This window comes from Carassius auratus, chromosome 10 (assembly GCF_003368295.1).
Source record: "Carassius auratus strain Wakin chromosome 10, ASM336829v1, whole genome shotgun sequence".
In the NCBI taxonomy this organism is placed as follows: domain Eukaryota; kingdom Metazoa; phylum Chordata; class Actinopteri; order Cypriniformes; family Cyprinidae; genus Carassius; species Carassius auratus.
This window is the reverse complement of record NC_039252.1, coordinates 13,133,479-13,152,723: the sequence shown is the minus strand read 5'-3', so window position 1 is coordinate 13,152,723 and position 19,245 is coordinate 13,133,479.

Here is a 19,245-nt window from a genome sequence, read left to right as displayed (position 1 = left end):
GATCGTAGTCTACATTATTGCAAATTTACATGTAACGTATGCATGAACACGTCTTGCTACACGCATCCCAAGAAATCGGTGCAATGCGATGATTGTTTGAGATACTGCAGATCTGATTTCTGTTATGAAATGCATAAACAAACACAAAGTGACGGTTCAAAGTCTCAGTGTGATAGCATAAAATACTGTGATAAATGTTGCAGACAGTACAGAACAAAATGGTCCGGTGATAAGCTATTAACGCACAAATGTGCACCATCCAGATGTGTTCATTGCGCCGAAGTTCTCATGGGTGAAGATCAGCACTGTTGCTATATTCAGCCAGCCAAGCCTAGAGAACATAGCCAAGACTATATTTATTTTGACTTTGAGACGATGTATGAAGACGGTCGTCATAAGGCAAATTATGTTTGTGCATTAACACAAGCTGGGGATGAGTTTTCGGCGGAAGGTGTAGATTGTGTGGATCAGATGGTCAAGCATTTCAGACGACCGAAATTTGAGGGTTTCACATTTATCGCACACAATTCTTCAGGTTTCGACTCTTTTATACTGCTAGAGTATTTTACTAGTCAGGGACTAACACCAAAAATCATACTCCAAGGCTGTAGACTTGTTTACATGTACGATCAACCTTTAAACAGAGATACATCGACAGCTATAGCTTCTTGCCCATGAAATTGTCAAAAATGACCTCTGCTTTAAACTTAAACACCAGCGAAAAAGGATATTTTCCACATCATTTTAATCGCTTGCAGAATGCAAACTATATCGGTCCGTATCCGTCAAAAGATTATTACGGATATCAGACGATGTCTGACGCTGAACGTGTGAAATTTGATTCGTGGTACGAAGGGTGTAGCAGGAGAGGTGTTTGACTTCAAAAAGCAACTAGCATTGTACTGTAAGAATGACGTTGTTTTGCTACGTGAAGGCTGTATGAAATACAGAAAAGAGTTTATAGAATGTACCAACGTAGATCCTTTCGGATGTATAACATTAGCCGGATGTGCTATGAAAGTGTTCAAAACGCTTTTTTTAAACCAAAGACACGATTTGCCTTAACGCACAAAAATGCTTAACATCAATCCAGTACAAAGCTTACTCAAACCCCTCCATACAATGGTTGGAATACATTTAAAGCAAGCAGAAACGTCGATGTTCATCACGCTTTTAAATTATGGCGAAGCCAAATTTGGACGCGTATCATGTGGGACGGCTATTAATGAGGCTGATAATGGAGAATAAAATAGCTTTGGAATTTCTCGGATGTTTCTGGCACGGGCATTGTTGTCGTTTTAATCCTAACGATTTGAATCCTGTGTCAAAACACCTTTTGGCCTGCTCAGAAGACAATCTGACAATAAGCTGAACGTTTGCGTAATACCTACAATCTCAAAGTGCACAAGATTTGGGAATGTCAGTGGGAGTCTGCTAAACAAAACGATCCCAATGTCATCGCATTTATGAGTAATTATAATGCACCAGCGAGACTGAATCCTAGACAAGCACTTTACGGCGGACGCACGAATGCACTCCGCTTGTACCACGAGACCGCCGAGGGCGAACGCGTGTCATATCTGGATTTCACATCTCTATATCCGTATGTACAGTCGTGTAAAACCTACCCTATCGGACATCCCGAGATCATTTTAAAAGATTTTGAACCGGTCAAATCTTATTTCGGTCTCATTAAATGTAGTGTACTGCCCCCACGTAAACTACTGCATCCAATATTACCTGCAAAATCCTCTCAGGGGAAACTACTATTTGCGCTGTGTCGTACCTGTGCTGAGACGCAGTATCAGGGTCAGTGTCAGCACAGTGATGACGAAAGAATCATTTCAGGAGTTTGGACCTCTGTCGAGCTCTCCAGGGCTATTGATAAAGGTTATTCGGTAGTCAGAATTGACGAAGTCTGGCATTTTCCGCAGACATCAGACACTTTATTCAGCGGTTATGTTAAGACGTTTCTCAAATTCAAACAAGAGGCTTCAGGATTTCCATCACACGTAGTGACAGATGGTGAAAAGGAGTCTTACGTCAGAGATTATTTTGAGAAGGAGGGAGTTCAGCTCGACCTTGACAAAATAGCGCTTAACCCCGCACGCAGATCTATAAATAAATATTTATTGAATTCGCTTTGGGGTAGATTTGGTCTTAGGTGTAATCAAGCTACAGCGGAGCTTTTAACAGACCCTGAAGATTTCGCCCGCTATATCTTTGGAAACGGACGTGTCATTAAACACTTCTCATTCGTGTCGGACACTGTGGCTTTAGTTCAATGGTGCTATGCCGATGAAGACCCCGCCCCCGCGAGTGATGTTAATGTATTCATCGCAGCATTTACCACGGCTTACGGCCGTCTGGAGTTATATGATCTCATGGATCAGTTAGGGCCCCGTGTTTTTTATGTAGATACAGACAGCGTTATCTTTGTATCGAAAGATGGAGATTGGATGCCTAAAACAGGTGCATATCTTGGTGAGTTGACGGATGAACTTGATGATGGAGATTTCATAACTACTTTCGCGTCAATGGGGCCGAAAAGCTACTCCTTTAAAACCACAAAAAATAAAGTAACTCTTAAAGCTAAAGGGGTCACGCTACATTCTGCTAATGCGAAATGTAACTCTAGAAAGCATGATAGGTCTGATACAGGGCTATGTAACATCACGTGACACTAGCCACCTGCTCACTCGCACAGAGACCATTGTGCGGCATAAAAAGAAGTTCACTTTGCATAATACAGCAGTATTGAAAAGATTCAAAGTGGTTTATGACAAACGCGTGCTACTTCCTGATTACACCACACTTCCTTATGGCTACTAAGGGTATTTCTAACGCACAAAATGTGTGTGTTGAAGAGGATTTTGACTTTCGTTTAGAATATCCATTCTCAGTCTTGGTGTCCGGCCCGTCAGGAAGCGGAAAGACTGTTTTTGTAAAGAATTTATTGCGTAATGCATACAAGTTGATCAATGTAAAAATTGACAGTATTGTATTTTTATACAGTTGTTGGCAACCTTTGTATGATGAACTGTTGTCATTGTATGATATCAAATTTATTGAAGGTATTCCAAAGTCTTTAACCGATGAAACTTTAATAAAACCCAATGTCAATGTACTTATCATATGTGACGATCTAATGTGTGAAGCATTTTCAAACGCTGAACTCTCGCGAGCTTTCACACAATACGTGCATCATGTACCATTTTCTATCATATTGATAACCCAGAATCTGTTTTTTCACGGTAAAACCAGTAGGACTATCGCGCTCAATACTCACTATCTTATTTTGTACAAGAGTCCGAGAGACTCGATGCAAATAATGACTTTAGGACGACAGATTTACCCAGGAAACACAAAATTCTTTATGGAGTGTTATAAGGATGCTACCAATCAGCCTTACGGATTCCTTTTGATTGACTTTAAAGCTAAAACACCGGAGCGTTTTCGTCTCAGATCACATTTGTTTTCAGATCAACAGGTGGTGTATGTGCAGAAAAGAAAATGAGTGATAGGCTGTGTAAAAACTTACCTCTTTTAAAACTATTATATAAGGCTTCACCGAGACAACGTCGTGTTATTTTACAGTCAGCGTCAGATCAGCTGATTCTATCCCTGTGTGAGATAGCTCTAAATGTTCTTCACGGCAACATACCTCTAAACACCAACCAGTTCCGGAGGTTAAAAAAGAAAAAACAGGAGATCAAATACGCTGCTAGTAAAAAGATTAACATCAAAAGTAAAAAGCGGTTGATTAATCAACGAGGCGGTTTTCTTGTACCTCTGTTAAGTGTGGCAATACCGTTTATCACTAGTTTAATAACCTCCAGACAACATTAGAAATGGAATATGCCGAAAAACTTTACCTAATCCCTCAGAATCAGATGAATAAATTAAGGACTGTAGGTGCTCGTGAGACAATTCAACAAACTGTGGAGAACGATTTAGACGCGGCTATACGAAACGTATTGCAGAGGAGTGATTTAGATTCGCATGGGAAGGCTAAACTTTATTCCAGCGTCTTACAGAGGTTTTTAACTATAGTAAAACAAGGTGATTTGGAGAACAGTACTTTAACTCTTTCACTACCGAAAACGGACGCTATTCATCCCGATGAACCTGCTAATACACCTGCTACAGCGCATGCCACTGTACCTGTTAGTGCACCTGCCACTGGTCCTGTTAGTGCATCTGGCGGTGCACCGTCGCATGCTGATGATGAAGGCGAGGATCAGCTTGTCAATGAAATCTTAAACAATGTGCCTCAAAGAAGTTTAAAAAACATCAAACTCATTCTGAATAAAATGTCTAATGCCAAACAAGTGTCTTCATGGACAAATTCTGGAGAGTTTGTATATAAAGGGAATGTAATTGTAGGTTCACACATGTTGGATTTGGTTAAAAGTATAACGGCGCCTCACACGTCCCGTGATGAATACAGACCGCGCGGTTGGGATGAATTTCTGGATGCTTTTGCAACTTTAAATATACCATTTTCCACTATCACGAATCCACAGGTTAAACGCACTGTTGAAACCCTTAAAAGGAAATCGCCTAACCCCACGAAAAAAGACGTTCGTAAAAAGCACAAGTCAAAGACTATGACACAATCTACTACAGATGTTGGACAGTTGTTTAATTCACCCTCGCTCGATACTACCGCCTGGTTATCTTTTTAATTTTTATTTATTTTTGTGTATGTGTAAATATATTTTGAAATAATTGCGTTGTTATGTATTAAGTTTTTTTTGATGTAAATAAAAAAAAAAAAAAGATAAAAAGAGGTCTGTCTATACGTTGTCTTTATTTATACAGTACAAACATATTATTGACATTCAAGATTACATACCATTTTTATTTATTAAACATAAAATAAAAAACACAGTTCTAGACGCACTAAAGGCACCTTTTACAATTTTGTACACAGTTAATACAATTAAATGTACGGCAGAGAGAAGGTTTCATTCTCTTTACAAATCGTGCAACCATATTATCATTTTTAATCAGATCATCATGGTACAGTTTAACAACGTTTTCATAATCATAACCCTTTGACATGTGATACAGAAAAAACACGCAATGTTGTCCGCAGGTATCGGATGTGAAGTCTTGAACCTGTTTGTTAGAGTATTGTACACAGATAGAGTTGTTTTTTAAAAAGGTTTGCACAGTCTTTGGAAAACGAGGGTCTTTTGGAGATCCTCCAAAGGTATCAAAAAAGCAGCTCACGCCATTCTCGGATATGTAAATTGCTAACCAATGCAACCCCGGTTTTGTGGAGGGGTCAGAGTTAAAAATAAGCATAGACGGGGTTTTCTTTACGGTCACTTTGGGTAGATAATCGCTGGGGAGCACTCCTAAAAAACTTGTATTGTGATCAATCTTTTCCATAACAGACGTTAGTTGTACCGTATTCATTTTCCTTCCTTCCTCCTCAGTAATAATCCACTAACACCTGTCTTCGGTTGGATATTTCAACAATTGAATCAAAAATCGCATATACGATAATTGTTATGGATTGTCTGAGAGGTTGTCTGAATCGTGCTTCTAGTCTAATATTACCCGATTTAATTAGTGAAACATGATTCGAACAATCTTCATCAGGGGTCAAATTAAACGCGTAGAGCGTGTACCCGTTTAGAAAATCCTGCCGGTCTATTACAAGAGGTCGATTTTTAAGATGTCTTCCGGTAGCCGTCACTAGTTGATAAAAGTCCCTAACTGCTGATCCGCTCTCATATTCTGGTTGAAACGGTTTGGACGGAATTTGGACGCCGTCTTGATATAAAGCCAAAAACTCCAGGTTAAAATGTTTAAAAGCAAATGGGTTTTTATCATACGCCCCTGAAAAGGCTGAATTTTCGGTCATTGCTAAAATGATCGATTTTGGTAGTGTCCCGAGAAAAAGATTTTCTTGATTAGATACGCGAGAACCGGCTGGGATAGAAAAATTCTTCACACACACCCGGTCTATGGGGTATTTAGCAGTAGTACCTAGAAGCGCCTGAGCATGCCCCAACCGGACGCCTGGTGACACAGTAACCTTTTTGACAAAAAGAGATGCTGACACAATATTGAGTCTATAAGCAACTGCGTCATCGCGCATTAGACAGAACTCATCTTTAGCTCTTGTCATTCTTATTTTTATATCTACACCGTTCAACATTAATTTTTCTTGAAAGAAAATGTCACTATGAATGGGTGCTAGTAATTCTATCACATTACTAGCATTGGTAAATGCAGCTCTCTTCATTAATCCCGTATTTTCTCCAGCGGGGTCCGTAGCATCCATGTGACCCGGTGTATCTTTGTAGAACAAACCGGCTGAAAAGACACTTTCGAGTGTGTCTGTTCCAAAATTAATCAGAGCTTCAATCAAACATCTGTACGGGTAGGTACTAGAACTCTGGGTTATCAGACGATCCCCCAGAGAGACATCCACCTGTGAGAATATACATGCCCCCGGATAGTTTATTAAACCGACAGGTGATCCATCTGGTATATTAGAACCGTCGGGTCCTGTTATTTTGAGTCTAGTGTATAAAAGAGTGTTATTAAGATCCAAATAATCCTCTCCCGTGCCAGCGATAAAAAATTCTAACGGTGATGAATCGGTTATTGCGGATAGAGGTGGTATTTCGACGTAAGTATTTTTTTCAATGGACGTCTGTGTCATGGGGATTGTAAATAAGTCTAACTCTGATTTAATACACTCCTCGGACATGCGATGGAATAGAGCCATGATTAGAAAATAGTGTTCAGAAGTCTTTTGGTACGGACGGTTTTCTTTACACGTTTAGTGCGGGGACGCCTGCTACGTTTTGGGGCAACGCGTTTGTTACTGCGACGTTTAGCTTTCTTCATACGGCCACTCCCCCTACGTAGACGCTCACCCGGTGGTTTAAAAGAACCTCGTGACATCACCATTAACCCGTGGCCATTTTGTCCATTATTATTATTATTATTATTGTCGATATACGATCTTGATAGAGCGCTGGTCACAACATCACTAGCTATATTTCTAGCAGCAGTTTTTAGATGTGGTTTTACTATACTAAAACCTCTTTTCAACAGAGGTAGTGCCGTCCTAAAAAGAGATTTGAAGATGCCACCTATGCCTGCTCCGTACATAACAGGACCGCCTGCGTATCCCGGTAACCCGTTACCCGCCTGATTCCTGTAGTATGTAACATATCGCTCAGGGTCCATAGCTGCGTAATAGTTTTGGTAAAACTAAAAACTTATTTCACCGGTCTGAAGTGAAGTTTAGCCACAACTTTACCATAAGTGAAACGCACGTGTTTGTTCTGATCGTCTTTAACCTCAATGCAGATATCTGTAATATTAGATTTATTCACAGGTACGTAATGCGGCTTGTCGAATCTAACACTGACGCTGTCGTTAGATGTACCGTCTATATGTACAGTTCTCAGTAGCGGCACGTACGAATCACCTACTGGTTGATATTCGATCATATCACTGTATATGTACATGCTATAAAACGCACCTCTTATGTCAGCTTGATGCGGTGCGTATGTGACGACAGGTACACCGTCAGAACTATTTTCGGGTGATTGCTTTGTAGTTCCTAGAGACACACCAGAGTTTAATCCTAGAATAATAGCCAACTTCCCATAAAATATCAAAGATGTATTTGTCGGTGCTTTTAGAAATATCCTGTTTTTGATGTGATCATAACCAAGTGTGACTTTTGGTGGAAGGTTGGCGTTGATTTCTCTAACCAGAAATAGTACATCTTCATAATAACCAGGCTTTAACTTATTGCACACTTTAGATACATTTTGTAGATTTTTTTTTTCTTTAATGTAGATAATCACATCACTGTCCTCTTTGTAATGTCTCTCATCATAACCCAGTATATTAGGGTCTGTGTTAATAATAAATGCTGCATCCTCCTCATTAAATGTGTACCAGGAAACAGTATAATAAAATTCAATTAAACCGACTTCCCATTGGCCCTTGAGGTTCATACTTCTTGCTAGTCTCGTTTTGTAATTTGAGATACGATTGTCAGGGTAAACATCCATAGATGCATTACAAGGCAGTGTGATATAAAAGCCGCCCTCACTCATGGTGTAGTTTTTCACAAATGCTACTTATGACTCCTCGGGTTGTTATTTTAATGGATTCTGTATGTCCACGATCTCCTTTTCTGGTAACCATGAGGAAAACTTAGTAGGCCATCCCAACCACTTGACAAGACAAAGCACTTGGCGACCACTCTTTTTTCGATCTAAAATCTTTTCTATTTTAAACGCTTTGTCTTGGTTCACAATGATTTTTTGTAATTCCTTTTCATAAAAGCAACCGTCGATAACATCGCCGTCATAATCTTGTAGTCTGTACACTGGAGGGTTTCGTGGTATACGAGCGGCTATAGTGAAATATTCCTCGGTGTAATTCTGTTCATAACCCTTCGAAAATACACCTCTAACTTTTGAAACTCTAACTACATCTCCTATTTTATACTTAAAGATAGGTGTTTCTTTACGTAACTTTCCATACAGATTATTGAACACGTCTGTCTCATTTTCTTTATTAACGTCCAAAGGTCGCATTTTAATACTTTTGTGATAACTGGCATTATATCCTTCTATAAGATCTTGTAAGATGTTGTAGTAACGCTTTGAATTGATAGCCGTTAGAAACCGCCACATAAAAGATTTAAGAGTGCGGTTGAATCGCTCAACACAAGACGATTTAACATCACTTGCCGTAGCAAAATGACGTATGTTATACTTTTTCATCAGTTGTTGGAAATGTTTGTTGAAAAATTCTGTACCTTTATCAGTCTGTAATTTTTGAGGTATACGGTCTTCTTTGAGTATAGAGGCGAATGCTTTCGTCACCTCTGCACCTGACTTATTCTTCAGTGGGCGCGCCCATGCATACTTGCTAAAAACATCTATACAAGTCAGTAAAAATTTTATACCGTCGTTTTCTTTCGAAAAAGCAGACATGTCGACAAGATCTGCTTGGAACTGTACATCTTTTCCGTACACTATCACTCTATTCCGTTTGTATTTGATAGGTGCTGTCTTGTGTAATGTATAAGTGTCCTGAGATGATAGCCAATCTGATATTTCTTTATCCTTCAGAGTTACCCCGTATTCCTGTAGTACACCGCGTTTTAATCGTTCTTTACCTCCCAAAGAACCAGGGTGTGCTGGGTTGTAGTACACTTTTTTCATTAATTCAGACATCTTACCACCACTACTGTTTACACAAAACAATGACAGAGTTATTAGGTTCAAAAGCTTTTTATTTGCAATCGTTGCAGAAGACGCATACAATTTCAATTTGATTGGTCCTACATTGTCTAATTATACATCATCTAGATATTGAAGGAATTTCACACACATTAAAACATTTTTCTCTATCATATGTTCAACTAGCATGTCAATAATTTTATATACGTCTATCGGATCATTTCTTGACAACAACATTACACACACATCGGTTACATAAGTACAAAGACATAAAATGTTACCTATTTTAAGACTTTCTTCACATTCAGGCATAAGTTCAAGAATATTTTTAACAGTCATTTGCGGGTTATACGTATTTGTGATACACTGAGTTGTCATAACAAACCACTCCTCCGACATACCCCTCACAGTTAACATTTGTTTTTTTAATTTTGTTAAACGTTTATTGTCCACAAAACATTCACTCTCATCATCTATAATCTTATACAATAAAAAAGTTATTTCACTCTTAATTCTTTGTTTAAATATGAGTTTTTCCAGACAGTTTGTGCTGCAGAGGTTGCCCATGTCCCCACGGTTAATCAGAATCAGCAGGTGTACTCTTCTTCCAGCTGTCAACAGCGTCGTAAATGGCCTGCTCACAAGTTTCATCCACAAGTTTCGTCCGGAGTTCTGCCAGACCTTCCACTATGTACATCTCATCTCTGAGCTCACACAGAACGCCGTCGACTACCCCCTGAATTCTTTGCTGATGCGGTGTTAAACCAAACAGTTTCAAGGTTTGTGCCAGAATGAGTTTCAGATCAGGTTTACACAATTTATGCGAGAGTTGTTCAAAACATCCTAGAAAATAGTACGCAGGTGCCTCATAGAGACATGAATGTTGTGTTTGCGAAGGATGATCGACCTGACATCCGTAACAATCTTTCTTCAGCTGCTTGTCAACCAGATGTTCCAGAATTATGGCAACCACGGCTTTAATGATCTTATGTCCAATCACCCCGATGCAACCGTCAACGGTGTCCGAAACGTTTTCAGGATTCGCCGTGTCAGATGGACCAGCGTGGGGAGGTGGCGGATTGTACTTTGCGAGGAAGGCGAGGTTATGGTATCCCAGATCTGTACAGAATTTGTTCAGCCAAGCGTTATTGTCCTGCGTTGACCACGGGTCTGATGCGTTGTCATCGCATACAAAGTGTGGAGGTGTCGAAGTATTTTCTTGAGTCATGTTGGTGGTGGTGGTGTCGCTCAAAGTCTATTTCCACAGAGGTGCCTGACGTGGGTATTTAATGATTATAGATGGTAGGCGGGGCCACATGAGTCCCTCTCCGGCTGGCCACACACCATTCAGGGTGAAACAGTTTCACTTTTATGTTGTTGTATCTGTCAAACGCCTCGCACCACTTAAACATTTTGTCTATCTTTCCAAATATCTCCTCTAACGCAGGCACGTCTTTCCACTGAAACAAAAATTTAATCTTATAGTATTTAAGATGGTCCGCTTCAGATATCGGCCATGCGCGTTCAGGTAAATCCAGGAGACGGTCGCTGCAAAGAATATATATATAATCGTCAGCGTACTTGTTAATGTGATCCCCAAGCACTCTGTAACGCATTCCTGGAATGACACCGTTCCATTCGCCTATGAATAGAGGATCATCGCCTCCATCTTTTAAATCCCGCCAGACATAATTGTAAAATAAACACCAATCTTTCACTGTGAAAAACAGATCAGGATCCTCGCTCGTGTCGTACGTGACCCTTTCATCACTATCCACCGTACTCAGTCTGACCTCGCGGTTGCTCTTGTCAAAATCGTAACTACAGATACGATTGCCGGATAGATGGAACTCACGCTTAACATTGTCCAAAGGTTCGTGGAGGAAATTGGCCAGACAAGGGCCATGTTTTACCTTCCTCGGGGCCAGCATTAGCGGTTCCATATCTAACTCGAGACTCTTCTCAGGAGTTTTAGGTGATGATGTCGTAGCCATTGTTACAGAATAGCCGTCCAATTTTTCAATTCACAAAAAAAAAATACCTTTCGTATTTTACAACTAGGTACGGATAAATTTGCTTCAACAAAATCCTCTTTTTAAACACTTGTTACACCCAAATTGACGCTGCTATCACGCCTACAGCGGGGCAGTCTCTAGCGCCGGAGGCGTGGTTTTTTCCGGAGCATTCCCCGAGCCTCATTCTAACTGTGTCTGCGGTACTGTCAGTTTCGCTCAACAGAGATGCCTTGACACTTTGCTGTGAGATCTTTTTTTTCTTTCGTCTAACTCTCTGTCAGTAACACTCTCGATTTTTTTTTTTTTTAAATGGTGGTTAGTGGTAAAGTACAACATAGATTTGACAAGTTTCTTGTCTGATGGATTTTATTTTTGATCCGCGTAATGCCTACCATCTTTTTTCTTTTGTTTTAACTTTTTCTCACATTATGACAAACACCAAGTTTTCTGGTTTGTATCGCCGCTTTACATTCATTTCTTTTTCAGTTTGAGGTAAGGTACAAATGCTAAATGCTTTCTTTTCTAGCTGGTAACAAAACACCTTTTTAAATTTTTACAAGCTCTCACATCTTTTTCACGTGTTGCTTAACGAAAACACATCTGATGGTTTTGACTTGTTTAGTTGTTTTAGATAAATAACCAGTAACCTATTTTTTTTTTTCTTTTTTATTTGTTACAACTTTAACAATGTTTTACACTTTTCCAACTACGAAAACAATCATTACATCGTTCCCATTTTGTTTGTGTTATAACCTTTTTTCTTGATATGCACTGTGTACTTAAAACCTTAATAAAAACTTCCCTTATACCATTTTCATGATTTCATCCCTTTCCACAGTTTAAAAAAAAAAAAGCACATAGAATCCAACACATTTTCACCCTCCCTCACCGAAATTCCTTCTTAGGGTCGTAAGTTCATATCTAGGTCACCGGGGGTGTACAGCGAGGGGAGGGGGGTGTACAAACAGGTGTCCAGAACAGATGGCTTTTATGACCCTCATCAATCAAATTTTTGACACAACCCATCCTAGATCCTCTCTCTCCTTTCAGCCAAAAATTAAATCAAACTACAGTAGAGGTCCATTTCCGCCTTTGCGAATTAATTCCAAAATATCAAAACACTGATTAATCCCGGATCTCTGAATCGTCTGGAGGGTCATTCATTCTGACAGCACCCGGTGCTCCTGTCTAGCTCTGTGACGGTGGCTCAAATGATTAGGCTTTAATGAGAGACAAGAGAATGTTAATGTAAGGTAAAGGAAAGATAATGTTGAGCAGCTAGCAGTGAAATCAAATTAGCACCCTCTCAATCTTATCAGCAAGAAGCTTTTTTTTTTTTTTTTTCAAAGCAGTAGTCCATTCAAACCTCTGCCATTTATTCTCTTCTCAGTCTCTGCTGCAGATATTCAAAATTTATCTTATCCTTCAATACGGCTATGTTAATACAAGAGAACTTTGAGCTTTCTACAGGAATATGTGATTGCCAGTTTATCACAGCTGAGATTTGTGAGGAGAAGTAATGGGAGGAGGTGAAGTTAAGCTGATGCATAAAATCCAAAAATACTTTTATGATGGATGATATACTATACTTCTGTCGAGCTTTCATTTAGAGCCTGTAAAGTTCTCAATAACATTGTGAAGAAGTCTTTATGGTACATATTACATGTACAATAATATTTCAGAATCGGAAAAGTGATGGAATAAAAGCTTTAAGTGAAACATGAACTGAAAAATAAAGTAGATATTAGCATTTTGTTAAGAAAATATTTAAGATGCTATGTAGTGGTGAAGGGCAACTTCAGCAAGTTACATCAATACGGTTGCAAACAAGTAACACAATAGCAATAGTTTCCATCCAAAGATTCAAATTAAGCTTATGCGCAAAACTGGAATATCACATAAAACATACGCGAATAAAGCACAGTTTCTATCCAACGAGTCAAAAAGAACAAAATCATCACTTCCTGGTAAATTGTGGTACTACTAAATATGACTAAGAATATAAGAGAACAGGAGAAGCTACTGTAGGGGTGTGACGAGATCTCGCAATATCTGATGTGTCTCGCGAGATCTGACTGGTCTTGCAAGAATGTGACGATATCCTTGCCCAGACCTTTCTAGACCTTTCAAATACATTTGCATTACACTTGCCCTTTCACCAGTGGTATCATGTAAGATATTTTATGTTCACATCAGGTAAGATGTGACCTGTAGTGTTATTACCACACTATATGCAAACGTATTGAAAATTTCCAATCATCAAGCACAAACTCCCAAACAAAAGCTAAAAGAGGTTTAGAATGTTCATCACATCACAGTTCAAATTGCATTTACCTATCAAAATAGTCAAAATATGATTGTCTAACCGAATAATGCAGCCCTTATAATCACAAATCCACAGAGAGAGAAGGAATATTGGATTGATATGCAGGTTAAACCTGGTGGACTCTTCAGAAATTGGAGGGATTTTCCTTCTATCCACCAACATTTGGGAGGCTGGAGATAACGACAGCTGATATATCAGGTGTCAACAACAACAGACAGACAAGTGGCTGGAAGATATTATCACAGACGACTCAGGAGCACAACATGCAAACATGAGAGCAGCATTCTCTGGGAACCGTCATGAGATGGTATAAATGGTTTCATGCTGTTTAACCATCTTCAAAATTGCTGAGGTAAATCTCGGTGATGCTTTTTGATCCACGTTGAGAGTGAAAATTCTGGGAGAGAGGAAATTGGCTGCTCTGAGTTTCAACAAGTAGCACAAGGCCAGCATACCAGCTCTCGGTGGTATTAACAAGGTATGAAAGCAGCACACCAATAAATCACAAGCCTTTCAGCCTCCACAAGTGAAAAATTTAGTGTTGTTTCCATCCAATACACTCTAAAACTACAGACCAAAATGACTACATTTAAACACAAAGGTCCAGGATTAACTACATCTTATACCTTAATATAAACCACTTATCTTACTCCTCAATCAGGGTTCTCGATCTTTGCTAGATGTATTAACTATGCTTTAAAATAGTAATGTTAGAAAAGGTTGGCAGCTGTGACCAGAGAGATAGAGCGAGGAAGTAGCATGTGGAAATTCATTAAGTTCGACAAGTTTGGCTTGAGTTTCGATCATTAGTTTATACCCTAGGTAGGTTTTTTTATCTCTTCTTCCATATGATACAGTTCATTTATTTTTTGCAACAAACAAAACAGGCCTTTTGACAGGAAAGTTAATGTCATCCTAGTTCCTTTCCTAACAGATTTCCAAACATGGCAATCACAGCACTCAAGGGAAAACAGGCTTTACACACTCCAAATCTGAAGCTAGGATTGCAAGTCTCACAACGCTAGTGAATTCATGGCGTCTGGTTTTGTATTCCTCATTAGTGTGTTTTCTTTTAATTGCTTAAACCATCTTAAAATCCTACTGACCTGTCATCTGTGACCTGTAGTTTCTTCTCAAAACCACATTTTCTCATCTGCACATTTGTTAATGAGCAGCTGTTTATTTGTATTGTTACTTGTGTCTTTTCTTTGTTGTATTTCTGCTGCTCAATTTCACCTTTTAAATCACAACAGTCCCCCACTTTGTCTTCCAGCCAATAAATTCCCATATCCCATAATCCTCTCCAGACAGTTCGGCACTTCAACGCCCACTCACTAACCTCAAACTCCCTTAAATTTTGTCACATAACTCTATAAGAGGGCTTTAATTTAGCCCACGCTGTTGAGGGCTTGCGCAACAAATCTTATTTTTAATGTAATGGCCTTGTTATGTTTTTGGCCTAAAAGTAATTGGAACTGCCAGAGTTCATTTTCTACTAATGTTCACCTGAGGGGGCGATATGACTGAAAACATCACCTTGGGCGGTCAGGTATGATGACACCAATAACTGTAAACTGTACAGCTGTCACAATGACTGGCAATGCATCAGTGAAACTGCTGCACCCATCATCGTACAATCTGAATGGAGGTTTATAACTTTGGCAGAATTTTATATAAGCCAATATATTTGTGGACAGGTTTGATTTAATACTCAAATACAGGAAGCTGGAAGCATGACTGCAGGAAAAAAAATAAAAATTATACAAGATAATTAGATTAACCAAGATTTGTTCCAACTCGCTATAGAATGAACTGCCATATATTTAAAAAACAGTATAAAATAGTGTAATTCTAGAGGATTTACTGTTTGTTTTTAAATACATATCAATCATTAATGCAGTCCATGTCTCACAACATCAGCACTGGGATGTATCCAACATAATAATTTGACTTTTTAAAATTCCAGACCCCGTACTGCTCCTCAGTTTTAATACTTTTTCCCTAAAAACTGGCCTGCAAATCTGATTTTATTATATATATTTTTAAGCATATATATTTTTAAGCATAAGTGACAATAAATCATGCTTGCATTTGTCAAAAGTTTGGTAATACATGTCTTCACTGCATGCAACAAAAATTATCGTTGTTTTTAAAGATCCATGCCTAAATACATTTTTCCAATTTTATCATACACCCCTTCACTGGCTTAATGTCTAATATTCGAAATTAACAGCAGACAGTCACTGTGTATTAAATACACTGTCAATCATTCATCTCCACTAGGAAGTTTTTCTATCCCTGCACAAAGGTTAAGCTTTATTAAAGTGGGTGTAATCCTGTTAGTCATGTGAATATCCTAAAGGTTACTAGTTCATGTTTCCCCGCATTAAGACAATATGGAGATCCAAAACATTAGTCACCAAAATAACTAGCATGGTTTGTTTTTCTGTCATTTTTTTTTTCTGTGGGGACTTTCCATTGAATTCCATTACAGCAAACTTGCAGAAAAGTTTCTACATTTTTAAACTTTCATTAAGACATTGTTTATGTTCATTAAGTTGCTTTCCTCACTAAAGTTGTTATCTATTCTCCACAATGTAGCTGAATTCAGGTTTACTATCCCTGTGGGGCCATTTGTTCCCCTCAGTATAGGCAAAAACTGACACACACACACACACACACACACACACACACACACACACACACACACACACACACACACACTTCCTTAGTTATGTATATTATTTCCAATTGAGGACATGCCCAAAGGGAGGTTTTGTCACATTTGCCACACTTTGGGGGACAATTTTTATTCACAAACTATGGCTTCGTACAAGCACACAGAACACAGTTAGCTAGTTAATACACACTAACTGCTTAAAATAATAGTTTTTTTTTTTTTTTATGTGACCCTGGACCACAAAACCGATCTTAAAGGGTTAGTTCACCCAAAAAACTAAATGATGTCATTAACTCACCCTCATGTCGTTCAAACCCATGAGACCTCTGGGTTTGGAACGGGAGCTCTCAGTCCCTCCATTGAAGCTGTGTGAACGGTATACTGTCCATGTCCAGAAAGGTAAGAAAAATATTATCAAAGTATTCCATGTGACATCAGGGTCAGTTAGAGTTTTTTGAAGCATCGAAAATACATTTTGGTCCAAAAATAGCAAAAACTATGACTTTATTCAGCATTGTCTTCTCTTCCGGGTCTGTTGTGAGATTTCAAAACACTGCAGTTTAGTGATATCTGGTTCGCGAACGAATCACTCGATGTAACTGGATCTTCTTGAACCAGAACAAAAGATAGACTCGTTCTCGAGTCAAGAACCGTTTCTGTCGGACGCGACACACAGAGCATCTGAACTGAACAGTTTTTGTTTGAACTGATTCTGTGCTAATGTTATGAGCCCTTGTAAACCGAAGGCTTGAATCAAGGGCAATCATCGCAAATGACGTCATTGTGTCAAGCACAAAAGAACCGGTGAACCGTTTTCTTCAACCGGTTTATTGAATCTAACTGTCCGAAAAGAACTACTGTTGATCCGAAAACCGATGCAACCGGTTCTTGACTCGGGAACGAGTCAATCTTTCGTTCATTATTTGGTTCTTCTCTGTGTTCATCTTCAGTTCTCTCTTCACAGCAGTTCAGTCAGTGTACTGTTTGAGTACATGAATTACTCCGGGATATTGGTTTGTTTTAACTCAGAGGGAGTGTCAGCCACATTAAAAAAGTCAACAGCTTAAGACATTTGTGGATTAATGCGTATTGGAGACGCGAACTGTTTCAAATGATTCAGTTCGATTTGGTGAACTGGTTCAAAAAGATCTGGTTACATCGAGTGATTCGTTCGCGAACCGGATATCACTAAACTGCAGTGTTTTGAACTCTCTCTCACAACAGACACGGAAGAGAAGACGATGGTGAATAAAGTTGTAGTTTTTGCTATTTTTGGACCAAAATGTATTTTTAATGCTTCAAAAAATTCTAACTGACCCCTGACTGATGTCACATGAAATACTTTGATTATGTTTTTCTTACCTTTCTGGACATGGACAGTAGACCGTACACACAGTTTCAACTGAGGGACTGGGAGCTCTCAAATAGAAATCTAAAATATCTTAAACTGTTCCGAAGATGAATGGAGATCTCACAGGTTTGGAACGACATGAGGGTGAGTTATTAATTACATAATTTGGATTTTTGGGTGAACTAAGCCTTTAAGTAGCACAAGTATATTTGTTATTGTGAGTCAAAATAATCAATAGATCTTTTATGCCAAAAATAATTATGATATTATGTAATGATGATTTTACATGAAGATATTTTGTAAATTTTCTACTGTAAATATATAAACACTTAATTTTTGATTAGTAATATGCATGGCTAAGGACTACATTTGGGCATCTTTATAGGAGATTTTCTCAACATTTATATTTTTTTGCAATCTCAGATTCCAGCTTTTCATCACTAATCTAAAAAAGGATCAAATCTGGACACTTATGACTGGTTTTGTAGGCCAGGGTAACATTTATTAAATAACTCCTTTTAAATAACTTTATGAATAGACCAACATAAAAGTGCAAAGCACTTGGAAACTACTGGGCCTCAAAGAAGGTAATGCATTACATTTGAAAAAAGTAGAAAATGTCCAGTTCCTATACTCTTGGATGCTTTAGAGGATACTTTATTCTAACATTTTCTGCACTATTCACATCATTGCGTAATTCAACATTTGTTTCAATTTGATTTTCCACAAAAAAGGGATAATTTTATCAGTTTTCATATTCGTTTTATCAAGTTTCAACTTAACGTTCATCATAGGCTAATTAAATTCAAATTGGCTGGAAAAACGCAATGAACTGCAGGTTGTTACCTCTGAAATTTAATTAAAAAGTAGTGCAGCACTTGTACAGTATAATCAGTTTCCAATTATAGTGAGTTGAAACAGTTTACAGTTTGTTCACCGAAACTTATAAAGGAAAACAAAGCACATTAAAAATGTCACTAATTTGTAAGATAACTATGCAATATTACCCTGTAACAAAAATCTTAACATTCAGCTGACAATCGTCATGAACCGACGCACACAAACACTTGACATCCCTGATGCTCTTCTCGCGCAGGACACAGCAACATGACAGCATGATAAATGCACAGCCGCCTACCTGAGGAAGAGCGGCTCTCCTTGTCTGATGGTGATATTGTCCATCTGTTTGTTATCGGACTGGGATTCTCCTTGGCTTCGGACAGGCAGACCTGCGGGGAGAAGGAACAGCAGTCTGAGACTCATCACCACACACCTCCTCCAGGACGCCGCACAGCATCCACACACAACCATCTTCATCTGCGGAGCTCTCTCGGAGTGGAAATCCGTTCACAGCAGTCCCAAAGAGAAACGCGTTAGTAAGCCATTACAGTTCATCTGTTAATCCAGATTTCCTCCCTAGGTAGACAAAATCCCTCGCGTACTCAGTACAGAGCGTTTATTGATGACCGCGCCGTGCAGCCGCCATGGAAATGGGGGTAAAATAAAAAAAAAACAATAAAAAACGTATGAATGAAATGTACACTTTAGTGGTGCACTCAATCTTTCTGCTTTCTTGGGTCCTTTTAATATCCGAGCTCAATATCCACCTTTTTTTCCTTACTGATACGCGGTCT